We start from the raw sequence: 13,005 nt of genomic DNA, 5'->3' as shown, positions 1-13,005 counted from the left end.
GAGTGAGACCATCCAGTATTTTTCTTCTTCTTTCTGGCTTATTTCGGTAAGCATGATCCCTTCCAGCGCCATTTATGTTGCTGCAAATTGCATGAGTTTATCTTTTTTGAATGCTGAGTAATATTCCATGGTGTATATATACCACATCTTCTTGATCCAGTCATCTATTTTTGGGCATTTGGGTTGTTTCCAAAGCTTAGCTATTGTAAATAGTGCTGTTATAAACATAGGGGTGCCGGTGCCCTTTCGAATTAATGATTCTGTGTCCTTTGGGTAAATACCTAGCAGTGGAATGGCTGGATCATATGGAAGCTCTATGTTTAGTAGGTCAAGAAATCTCCACACAGATTTCCATAGTGGTTGGAGCAGTTTGCACTCCCAGCAAAAGTGCAGGAGAGTTCCTTTTCCTCCACAACCTCACCAACATTTGTTGTTGCTAGTTTTTTTAATATGTGCCATTCTCACCAGTGTAACATGGTATCTCATTGTAGTTTTGATTTGCATTTCCCTGATTACAAGTGATGTTGAACATTTTTTCATACCTGTTGGCCATTTGCATTTCGTCTTTGGAGAAGTTCCTTTTTAGTTCTTCTGCCCATTTTTTGACAGGATTATTTTCTTTGTTGTTGTTGAGTCTCATCAGCTCTTTGCAGATTTTTGTGATCAGTCCTTTATCATTAGTGTTGTGTGCAAAAATGTTCTCCCAGTCGGTGAGGTTTCTCTTTGTTTTTGTTATTGTCTCTTTTGCTGTGCAGAAGCTGTTTAATTTGATGTAGTCCCAGCTGTTTATCTTCGCCTTCACTATCACTGCTTTGGGTGATGTGTCTGTAAAGATGTCTTTAATGAGCATATCACGTAGTGTTTCGCCTATATTTCCTTCTGTGTATTTTATGGTTTCAGGTCTTATGTCTAGTTCTTTAATCCATATTGAGTTGATTTTTGTGTATGGTGTGAGGTAGTGGTCAAGCTTCATTCTTTTGCATGTAGTGACCCAGTTTTCCCAGCACCATTTATTGAACAAACTTTCTTTACTCCAATGCATATTCTTTGCTCCTTTGTCAAAGATTAGTTGACCATAAATCTGTGGGTTTATTTCTGGATTTTCTATTCAACTCCATTGGTCTGCATGTCTGTTCTTGTTCCAATACCATGGAGTTTTGATGATTATGGCTTTGTAGTATAGTTTGAAGTCTGGGAGTGTGTTGTATCCATTCCCCTCTTTTTTTTTTTCAGGAGAGCTTTGGCTATTCGGGGTTTTTGGTGGCTCTATATGAATTTCATCAATAATTGTTCTATTCCTTTGAAGAATGACATTGAAATTTTGATTGGAATAGCATTGAATCTGTATATTGCTTTTGGTAGGATGGCCATTTTAATAATGTTTATTCTTCCAATCCATGACCAGGGGATGTCTTTCCATTTCTTTGTGTCTTCTTCTATTTCTTTTAACAGTGTTTTATAGTTTTCTTTGTATAGGTCCTTTACCTCTTTTGTTAGATTTATTCCCAAGTATTTTATTTTTTTTTGTTTCGATAATAAAAGGGATTTTTTTTGATTTCTTCTTCTTCATATTTATTATTTGTGTATAGGAAGGCTACTGAATTTTGCGTGTTGATTTTACTGAATTGATTGATGAGTTGAATTAGTTTTTCTATGGAGTTTTTGGGGTTCTCTATGTATGTTATCATATCATCTGCAAATAGTGATAGTTTGACTTCTTCTTTTCCTATTTGGATTCCTTGTATGTCTTTCTCTTGTCTTATTGCGCTGGCTAGGACTTCCAGTATTATATTGAAAAGCAGTGGTGAGAGTGGACATCCTTGTCTTGTTCCAGATCTTAATGGAAATGCTTTCAGCTTTTCACCATTGAGAATGATACTGGCTGTTGGCTTGTCATATATGGCCTTTATGATGTTGAGGTATGTTCCTTGTATCCCGAGAATTTCAAGGGCTTTCATCATGAATGGGTGTTGCACTTTGTCGAAAGCTTTCTCAGAATCTATTGATATTATCTTATGGTTTTTATATTTTTTTTTGATATGTTGGATAACTTTGATTGATTTTCGGATGTTGAACCATCCTTGTGTTCCTGGCATGAGTCCTACTTGGTCGTGGTGAATTATCTTATGGATACATTGTTGGATTCTGATAGCTAAAATTTTATTGAGGATTTTTGCATCAGTGTTCATTAGGGAGATTGGCCTGTAGTTTTCATTTTTTGTGTTGTTCTTGTTCAGTTTTGGTAATAGTGTAATGTTGGCTTCATGGAACGTGTTTGGTATTGTCCCTTCTTTCTCAATTTTTTGGAAGAGTTTGTGAAGGACAGGCCCTAATTCGTCTCTGAATGTTTGGTAGAATTCATTTGTAAATCCATCAGGTCCTGGGCTTTTGTTTTTTGGCAGGTTTTTTATTACGATTTCAATTTCGCTGCTTGTAATTGGTCTGTTTAGGTGTTCTATTTCTTCTTTATCTAGCTTTGGGTGATTGTAGAGTTGTAGGCATTTGTCCATCTCCTCTAGATTGTTGAACTTGTTTCCATATAACTGTTCATAGTAGTTTCTGATTATTCTTTTGATTTCTGCTGTGTCCATTGTGATTTCTCCTCTTTCATTTATGACCCTGTTTATTTGTGCTTTCTCCCTTTTTTCCTTTGTGATCCTGGCTTGGGAGTTGTCTATTTTATTGATTTTTTCGAAGAACCAGCTCTTGGTTTCATTGATTTTGGATTTTTTTTTAGTTTAGATTTCATTTATTTTTGCTTTGGTTTTTATTATTTCTTTTCTTCTACTGTTTTGGGGTTTTTTTTGTTGTTCTTTTTCTAGATCTTCGATCATCGAGATTAGGTTGTTTCTTTGCATTCTTTCTTGTTTCTTGATGTGAGCCTCTATTGTTATATATTTTCCTCTTATTACTGCTTTTGCTGCATCCCATACATTTAGGAAATTGGTGTCCTCAGTGTCATTCAATTCAAAGAATTTTTTAATCTCTTCTTTGATCTCCTCATTAGTCCAGTGGTCTTCCCGTAGTGTGGTTTTCAATCTCCATGATTTAGGCGAGTTCCTTGCTTTCTTTTTATGGTTTATTTCTAGTGTGATGCCTTCATGGTCAGAAAAGATGGTTGGTATGATTTCCATCTTGGTGTATCTGTTGATGTTTGTCTTGGGTCCCAGTATGTGATCGATCCTGGAGAATGACCCATGTGTGCTTGAGAAAAATGTGTACTGAATATTTTTGGGTTTAGTGTTCTATAGGTGTCTGTTAAGCCCAAGCGCTCTAGATACTTATTTAGAGCTTTAGTGTCTTTACTTATTTTTTGTCTCATTAATCTATCCATTTTTGATAGTGGTGTGTTAAAGTCTCCCACTATATATGTGTTTTCTCTGATGTCTGTTTTCAGAGATGACAATAGTTGTCTGATATATTTTGGTGCTCCTTCGTTGGGTGAATATATGTTAATGAGTGTGAATCTCAGTTCCAAAGCCCTCAGGTCCAGGATGTGGGCTGCAGCCCAGTTCAGTGTCCGCAGAAATGGCGCCTTTTGCACCCTGCTCCTGTGCCCAGGCGCCTGGTTTCTGATTACTCAGCGAGGGACATTTACCTCAGTGAGGGCCCCCAAGCATCTCCCCTCAAGCCTAGGTCACAGGCGTGGGGACCTGGGCAGTTGTGATCTGCATTTGCTTTTCAAGTGCGCCGCTTTTCCGCGCAAGCTTACCCACTGGCCCGGGGCTGTCTGCAGGTCTCCAGAGTCTTTGTTTTTCTCTAATGGCACCTGAAGCCATTCGCTCATGTCCGTGGCGAATCCTGCAGGGTTCTCCACAGCTCCAGTTCACTGGGTGTGATGGCTGAAATAGTTCCTTTCCACTCTTAGTCCTGCTTGATGCATTGTTTGTTCTTGTTGGTTGTTTTAGTTTTTTTTGTTTTTTCCTCCTTCCTGTTGGTCGGAGAGTGCCGACTTTGTGGATGGGGGAGGGTAGCAGGGTTCTGAGCTTTCCTCCCTTCTAATCCTCTTTTTTTTTTTTTTAAACAGAGGCATGTTTATTTATTTATTATTTATTTGTTTGTTTGTTTTGTTCATACATGCACTGGGTACAGTCAGAAGTGCGGGAGGGCGAGAGAATTCACCAGAGCCAGAGCGGGGAGCAGAGCAGGCAGAAGGACCGAGGTACACTGCTGAGGGGAGCAGCGGGCGGCAGGAGAGGTCTGCGCGCCATGTGGGACCCTCCTCCGGTGGCCGGGGAGCAGCCGGGGATCGAACCAGCGTCGCAGAGGCTGCGGGCAGCTTCGCAACCCAGCACTCAACCGCTGCGCCACTGGGGAGGCCCCCTCCCTTCTAATCCTCTTTAATGGCAGCTTTCTTCTTCGGTTAGTTTGCTGGAGTCACCCTTTTATCTTCCATGTCCCAGTTCTCACTGGGAATTGACGCTTTTCCTCCCTATTAACTTTTTTTTTTAATGGGAGATATTACTCGCAGTATTTCCTTACCACCATGTTGATCCACCCTTCTATTTATACTTTTAATAATTTTTTTTTTTTTTGGCGTTCTTTCATTGTTATTTGTCCCTCTGAGGTTCTGGCTTTAGGACACCTTGTAGTATTTTTTGGAGTGGGGGTTTAGTCGTAATGAAATTCCAGAGTTTCTGTTTGTCTGGGAAGGTCCTTATTCTTTCTTCATAGAGGAAGGAGAGCTTTGCAGGATAGAAAATTCATGGTTGACATCTGTTTTCTTGGAGTCTGTTGACTTTGTCCCTCCACTCTCTCCTTGCCTTTAGTGTTTCTTCGGAAAAGTCTGATGTCAGTCTGACTGGTCTTCCTTTGAATGTTATCTGTTTCTTCCCTCTTGTCAGCTTCACTATTTTTTCCTTGTCCTGGATTCTTGGGAGCTTTACTATTATGTGTCTTGCTGTATTTTCCCTTTCGTCGTGGAAGTTTGGTATTCTTCTTGCTTCTTGTATATCAATTTTCAGCTCCTTCTTCATGTTTGGGAAGTTCTCTTCAATTATCTCCTTGAATATTTTCTCTGTTCCTACATCTCTCTCCTCTCCTTCTGGGATTCCTATAACTCTTACATTTCCTTTCCTCATGGAGTCAGATAGTTCCCAAAGTCTTTCTTCTGTCTTTTCCCTTCATACTTCTCTTTCCTTTTCTGTTTTCATTCTTTGTATTTCTGTGTCTTCAAGAGTACCTTTTGTTCTTCCATTTCATCTATTCTGCTTTCATTGCTTTTCCCAGAGTTCTTTAGCGCTTCCATTAATTCTTTGATCTCCTGCATTTCTTTTACTTCCCTCTTTAGGGACTCAGTTTCATTCTTCTGATCGTTGATTATTTTTCCCTTATCATTGTTTTCCTTTATGACTTCTGTCAGTTTTTTAATCATGGCAAATTTAAATTCTCTTTCTGGAAGGCTCAGAAGTTCTTCCAAGTTACTGTAGTTGCAGTCTGGGGGGTGGTTTTCTTTTTGTGGTGTGCTTTTTTCCTGAGGAGTTGCTGGGTTGCATGTGGTTTTTCTACTCCCTACTGTCTGTTTTCTAATTTGCCGTATGTATTGGGACACTGTGTTGCTGGTACTGGCAGGCATCTTGAGCGAACTTCCCAGCTCACCTCTGGCTCTTCCAGGAGCCATCTGCTGGTTTCAAGCAGGCTTTACTGAAGAAAGGTCCCTGTTCTAAAAAGGTGATGCAGGTTCGCACTCCTCTGTATGCCCGGTCTGACCCGGTCTTGGGTGCCCGCTCCTCTTCTGGGCTTGGACTGCATGCCAGAAGGGGCCCAGCGTGGGCGAATTTCCCAGCTCACTTCTGGCTCTCTGGATGCCTTCTGCCGGTTTCAAGCAGTCTTTACTGAAGAAATGTCCTTGTTCTAAAATGGTGATGCAGGACACACTCCCTGCACACCCGGTGTGCCCCAGCAGTGGGTTCCCGCTCCCCCTCTGGGGTGGGATTGCAGGCCAGAAGGGGGCCTGGCGTGGTTGAACTTCCCAGCTCACCTCTGGCTCCTCCGTGAGTTTTCTGCCGGCTTCAAGCAGTCTTTACTGAAGAAATGTCCCTGTCAGTATCGGGCTTTTTTTATTAATGAAGTAACTGAGACTGATGGAGAAGGCACTTGGGGGGCAAGCAGCTCATTGGTCGGTGGCAAAGTCAGGGCCACAAGCGCAACATCTTCTCCAGAGCACCCAGCAGGAGGACAAGAGTGCTCACATGTCAGACTCTCAGAGGCCTAGAATCACACGCTTGTCAAGCCTTTCTGTCATGCCATGTAGAGCCAGGGCAGGAATACAGAAATATACTCCGTTTCTTCACAGATGCACCAGGAAAGCTTGGACAAGGTTTGGGAAATGGCACAATTGAGTAAATCAACTTGTTTTGATATAGGGCAGGAAGGGGCACTAAACTGGCCAAGGACATGCCCAAATAGTTTACCAGTCACTGTCTGAGTTCTTCACCCATGGGCACAATTGCAAGACCACTCAGGCTCAGGGAACAACAAAGGGATTTATTTAACAAACCAGGAAAAAACAATGAGTTACTGAGACCAATAAAATGACCTTTACTTTTTTTTTTATTTTTATTTATTTTTTTTATTTTATACAAGGGCCAGGGTACAGGCCAGATATGCAGGAGGGTGAGAGGATTCACCAGAGACTGAGTGGGGAGCAGAAAGAACAGGCAGACTGATGAAATACACTTCTGAGGGGAGCAGTGGGCGAGACAGGAGAGGTCTGCTGGGCCATGCGGGTTGTTCTGAGGCCAGTGGGAGCGAACCAGCACTGCAGAGGCTGTGGACAGCTTCATAGCGCTGCGCCCAACCACCTGCGCCACCAGGGAGGCCCCAAAATGACCTTTACTTTACCCAAAGTCATGTCCAGTGTTTTCCACTCCTGCATAAAGGCAGTTAAATATGGCATCTTCCCGTCATGGAGGACACAGAGCTCCTATCCCAAACAATAGGCCACATGTCTAAGATGGCATCTTTCTGCCACTGTGGATACATGGCAGCCAGAGTATAGGCCAGGTTTTGAGTCACGAAGACATCAGAAATTGCAACAGGAGATGCTCCATGAGCTCCTGGGATGAACATGAGCTCCATGAGCACAGCAACAGGCAAGCGACACTCAAAACAATAGCAGCTGAAAGACCTGAAGAGCAGCCACACTCACGCATCTCAGCAAGACGCCTGGCTCCGGATCTCTGACTTTTCCGATAGGCCGCAACAACACCAAAATCAAAAACTGTTTCAGTCACTTGGCTACTTGTAAAACTCTGACAAACAGAAATACTCATGCATCTGAGTAAAAGGCCTGGCTCCAGATCTCCATCTTTTTGGCCACAACAGTCTTTTGAAAGGTTGGCACAGTGAGGGCCCAAATCTGTTAACCCCAAATGCTTTATTAGGAAGCCTCACTACCCTCGCTCTTCTGTAGTCACTCATAATCACTTTATTAGTTGCTTTTAACATTTTCCCTGGGGCTGTCTATCTTTACTAGCAAACCCCTCCAAGGGGCACCACCTGTAACAGTTTTGGTTTTCAGCTGCTGGTTATAGTTTCTGGAGAGGAATCAACTCCCTTGTTTTTACCAATTTTAGTGCCCAGTATTAAATGATTTGAATGTTGGTTTCTCAGGTATCCCTGAGTTATAGCCTCCCCGGTGTGAAAGCCAACATGGGGAATTCAAAGCCAAAGCCAGGCCTTCCATGTCCCAGGAGGTGCACTGCCTTGTAACCCATTCTGGTATGATCCCCATTCCCTTGGTGATGCAGCCATAGACTGTGTGATTGTGGGTGAGACTTTTCTTTCTCAAGTCATGAATGAATTAAAGTTGTAGAGAATATTTATTATCTTGGCTTATTATTTTTCTTTCCTACTATGTGTTGTAAACATGCTCTATTCCAGCTTGTCACTGAGGCATAATTTACATATAATGTTATATTATTTCAGCTGTACAACAATGACTTGATACTTGTATATATTTTGAAATAATCACTACAGTAGGTCTAGTTAACATTTGTCCCCACACACACATTTTTTTTTATTATTTTTAAGATCTACTTGAATCATTAAAAATAGTCTTTAGATGGGTCTCCCCTGGTGGTGCAGGTGGTTGAGCACAGTGCTGTGAAGTTGTCTGCAGCCTCTGCAGCACAGGTGATGCCAGCCAGCGAGAATCCAACATGACGTGGCAGACCTCCTGATTCGCCCACTGCTCCCCTCAGCAGTGAATTTCAGTCCATCTGCCTGTTCTGTTCCCCACTCTGTCTCTGGTGAATCCTCTCACCCTCCTGCACATCTGGCCTATATCCTGGTTCATGTATGCATGAATTAATAAATCTAAAAAAAGTAAATTCAAATAAATTCAAAAAAACCTTTAGGGTCTGAAATTTTAAATTCAAAATCATATTTGTTCCAATAAAATCCACTTTCTATCTACTTAAGGAGATACACTACTTCAGGGATATTGGGCTGCAATTTTCTTTTTCTTTCTTTCTTTCTTTCTTTCTTTTTTTTTTTTTCTTTTTGTGATGTCCTTGTCTGTTTTGGTATCAGTCATGCTGGCCTCATAAAGTGTATTTGGAAGCATTCCCACTTTTTCAAGTTTTTGAAACAGTTTGACAAAGATTGGTATTAGTTTGTCTTTGAAGGTTTGGTCGAACTCACTCATGAAACCATCTGGTCCTGGACTTTTGTTTTTTGGGAGACATTTGATTACTGTTTCAATTCCCTAGCTAATAATTGGGATGTTCATGTTTTCTGTTTCTTTCTGATTCAGTCTTGGTAGGTTGTGAGCCTCTAAACATTTGTTCGTTTCTTCTAGGATGTACAATTAATTAGCATAAAGAGGTCTATAGTGGTTTTTTATGATTGGCTGTGACTTCTCTTTTGTTTCTGATTCCACTTATCAGAGTTTTTTTTTTTTCCATTTTTTTTTAGTGATGCTTTTTTTTTTTTTTTTAAGTGATGCTATCAAAAAGGCCAGAAACGAGTGTTGGTGAGGGCAGGAAGCAGAATGAACCCTTGCACATTCTTGGTGGGAATGAGGACTGGAGTAGCCCATGGACAACAGTTTGGAATTTCTTAGAATATTAACAATAGATCTACCATGTGATCCAGGGAGCTCTCTTTCTCTCTCTCTCTCTCTCCCTTCAACTATACGAAAAACACAAGCTCTTACCCTTTTCAACAACATGGATGGAACTAGAGGTGATTATACTAAAGCTAAATAAGTTAGAAGAAAGACAAATACTGCATGATTTCACTCATGTGAAATATAAAAAAACAAAGCCAAGGAACAAACATAAACAAGCCCAAACTCTAGAAACTTGACTGCAAGGCCAAGCTCCCAGGGCAGGACAGGGATGAGGACTCTGGGGAGGAGGCCCAGGGGGCTGTGGTGGGTGTGGTATAAATGTGTGCCCCTAAATTATCTACCATGCTGCAAACCAATGTTATCTCAATAAAAAAGAAATACAATTAAAAAATACACATGTTGACATCAAGTCCAGAATTTACATATAAAGTTAGCATTTAGATGGAAATGGTGTGGACACGGAGTGACATTTGCATCCTGCTAAGAACCTAGAAGGAGGACAGTAGAAGATGTTTGGGACAGAAGTTTGGAAAAGATTTCTGGGAGGGCACCAGGGCTCCTCCTCTGCTTTGGGGATGGACACCCCCCTTCCGCAAGGCACTGCTTGATGGCTTAGACCCAAGTGTCCCCTCAGGTCCTGCATTCCCAGCTGCCTGGAGAAGGGAACATTTCTGTTCCCAGAACACACTTTTTCCAGAAGTGTTCTTTGGGCTGGCAACATGAATGAAAATTGGCCAAGAAGCCGTTGTATGTCCCATGGCTTAGAGACAGGATCCTCATGCGGAGGGCAAGAGGCCGGTCCCCCTGAATCCTAAAGGTCAGGCACAGGGACTTGCCCAGTTGCTGATAGACGGTGTAGCTTCACTGTGAAGAGGCAGTGCCCAGGGCCTCCCGAGTTGAGCATCTGCCTTTCTGTGTGGTCCAGTACACTTGTCTGTTCTTCATTTTCCCAGTGTCAGGCTGGCTTCCTGGAACTTGAGCCCTGATGCCGGCTTGACTCACTTCCTGTCAGCCATTTGGGATAGTATTCTAGAAACATGTTCCTTGCTCCAGCCTCACAAGGTCTCATTCTTTTGCCACCCCTCCTGGGTGGGGGCCACAATCCATATCCTCCACGTGGTACCCCAACATCTCTGATAATTTAGCATCACACATTTGTATCAAGATCCCCCTGGGTGTCTGCTAATCTCTGCAGAGAGATTCCAAACTGCTGAGTAAAACAGTCTTTTTAGAATTATTAATCAGTTTCTAATTAGAAATGAGTAAATTCGCTTTGAGAACTGCAATCTAGTAATACAACATAACACACTGACTAGCTTCCCTAGAAATCTCTCTTTTTTTTTAAAATTTAATCATGCATATAAGAACCAGGGTACAGGCCAGATGTGCGGGAGGGTGAGAGGATTCACCAAAGACAGAGTGGGAAGCAGAACAGGCAGACTGAAATAAACTGCTGAGGGGAGCAGGGGACTAGACAAGAGAGGTCTGCATTGCCATGTGGGTATCTCCGCTGCTGGCCAGGATCGAACCTGCACTGCAGAGGCCGTGGACAGCTTCACAGTGCAGTGCTCAACCGCCTGCGCCACCAGGGAGGCCCTAGAAATCTCTTAAACACTTTAATAACTGACAGTATTCTCTCACTAGCTCTATATACAAGGTAACCACACAGACTTTGAAATATTCAGCGTCATCCGTGGCTTGACGCTGTTTTCCAGAGTGATGACCTCCTTTCAGCCCCCTAAGCAAGATGCACTTTTTTTTAGTAGAAGTACTGGGGTGTAGCCAGTAGTGTGGGGGATGAGAGGATTCACCTGAATCAGACTCGGGAGTAGGACAGGTAGATCTACTGAAATCCACTGCTGAGGGAAGCAGCAGGTGAGACAGGAGACCCAAGCAAACTTCATTTTCATCCATTTCAGTGATTTGTTTCTCCAGGAAGATTCCCTGACCCTCTCTCTGTCCTCGGAATCTGACTTTTATCCCCTATATCTTTCCTGTGGTGCCACATGTCCCCATCTTAAACATAATTACTGCGCATTGTGATCATTTGATTTCTGCCTCCGGCATAGTAACATTATTTAAAGTGACTGTTCTATATGCTTTTGGTTTTCTTCATTTTTCTTTATAATGATTATATGTATACCCCTTCTTTTCCCTGTGCATGATTGGCTGATATTAATCTCTTTTTAAATGATCTAGTATTCTTGAGCCAGGATTTGTATTACTTGGCTTAAACAAATTCATAATCAGCTAAAAGAAGAGGTGGCGGGGTTTGAGTGGGGGGAGGAGAAGAAAACAGACATAAAATCAAAAAAAGAAAAGTTGAATTAATTTGATTTAATGAAAAGTAAGAATTCCTTTTTATAAAATATCGGCATAGGACAGAATGAAAGACAATTTTTCAAAAGATATTTGCCATATATTATATATACTATATGATTCATCCAGATTATTTACTTGTCTAAAATTAAATAAGAGAAAGACAAGACAATCTAATTAGTACATGGGGAAAATCTTACACCAAATCCTCCCAAAGGAGTATATCCAAATGACCAGTAAGCATTAAAAAAACAATGGTCACATTTTCAGTCAGCAGGGAAATATAAGTTAAAACACAGTGGTCTACTGCTACACAACTACCTGTGTGGTGAAAATGAGAAGTCCGACAAGAGTTGATGAGGATGCAGAGCAAATGGAACGTTCATGTACAGCTGGTGGGAATTGAAATTTGAAAAAGCTCTTTGAAAAACTGTTTGACAGCCCATATAACCTATGACTCAGCAATTCCACTCCTAATTTATTCTCAAAATAAAAGCCTATATATGTGCACCAGACACTTCAAAGCACCATGGCCGGGAATATCCCCTAAGGCTACTGAATATTCATCAGAGTCACTACCTTTCTATTTCCACGTAGAAACTATGCAGCAAGGAAAACTGCTGTGACAATTTTGACAGATCTCACAAACTATTCAGTGAGAAAAGTTAGACACTGATGCGCACATGCACTTGGTATGATTCTAGGTCAGTTAAAATCAGTGAAACGAATCTGGGGTGATAGAGGTGACATGGCCAGTTCCCTTTGTAGCACAAAGATTTCTGGGGGCTGGGAATATTCCCTATCTTGACAGTCAGATAATTGGGGCTGGGAATATTCCCTATCTTGACAGTCAGATAATTGTATGGCTGTGTCCTTCTATAAAAATTCTGAGTTTTACACTTAAGATTTGTGCATTTTTGGGGGCCTTCCTGCTGGCTCAGGGGGTACAGTCTCAGCGCTATCAAGCTATCACCAGCCCCTGCGTCCTGAGTTTAATCCAGCCAGGGAGCTGACCCACAGGGCACAGGAGACCTCTCCTATCTCCCCACTGCTCCCCTCAGCAGTGTATTTCAGTGGATCCACCTATTCTGCTCCCCACTCTGTCTCTGGTGAATCCTCTCACCCCCTGCACCTCTAGCCTACACCCCAGTTCTTGTATGCATAAATAAAAATAAATCTTAAAAAAAAATATTTGTGCATTTTCCTGTAAGTAAAGAAAAAAAACAAACTTAAAAAAATCTTAAAAAATTAAACAAGCTATCACTTCTGTGTTGGCTGTGCCTCCAGAAATTGTCTATTTGTAATATAAAATGTGTTAGCCTATCTGTAGATAAGCAAATAAGCATTGTTTAAATGTAGGGTTTGAGAATTTGAGTGATATAGTGAAATTCTACTCAATCTATGTCATTAGAATATTCATTAGAGACATAAGCAGAAACATTTAACACAATACACCTATTTTTTTCCAGTAATAACAGGAGCCATTGTATTTTAGTGCATGAATTCTTCATTCATTTCAGTAAGTCTGCCAAGGATAGGTCGCCTCACATTATTCCTTTTCAAATGGCCATAGCAAAAGGGAATAGTCACGGCTCCATTCTGAAATGACT

Source organism: Talpa europaea (genome assembly GCF_964194135.1).
Source record: "Talpa europaea genome assembly, chromosome: 10".
Classification (NCBI taxonomy): Eukaryota; Metazoa; Chordata; class Mammalia; order Eulipotyphla; family Talpidae; genus Talpa; species Talpa europaea.
This window is presented reverse-complemented; position numbering follows the sequence as displayed.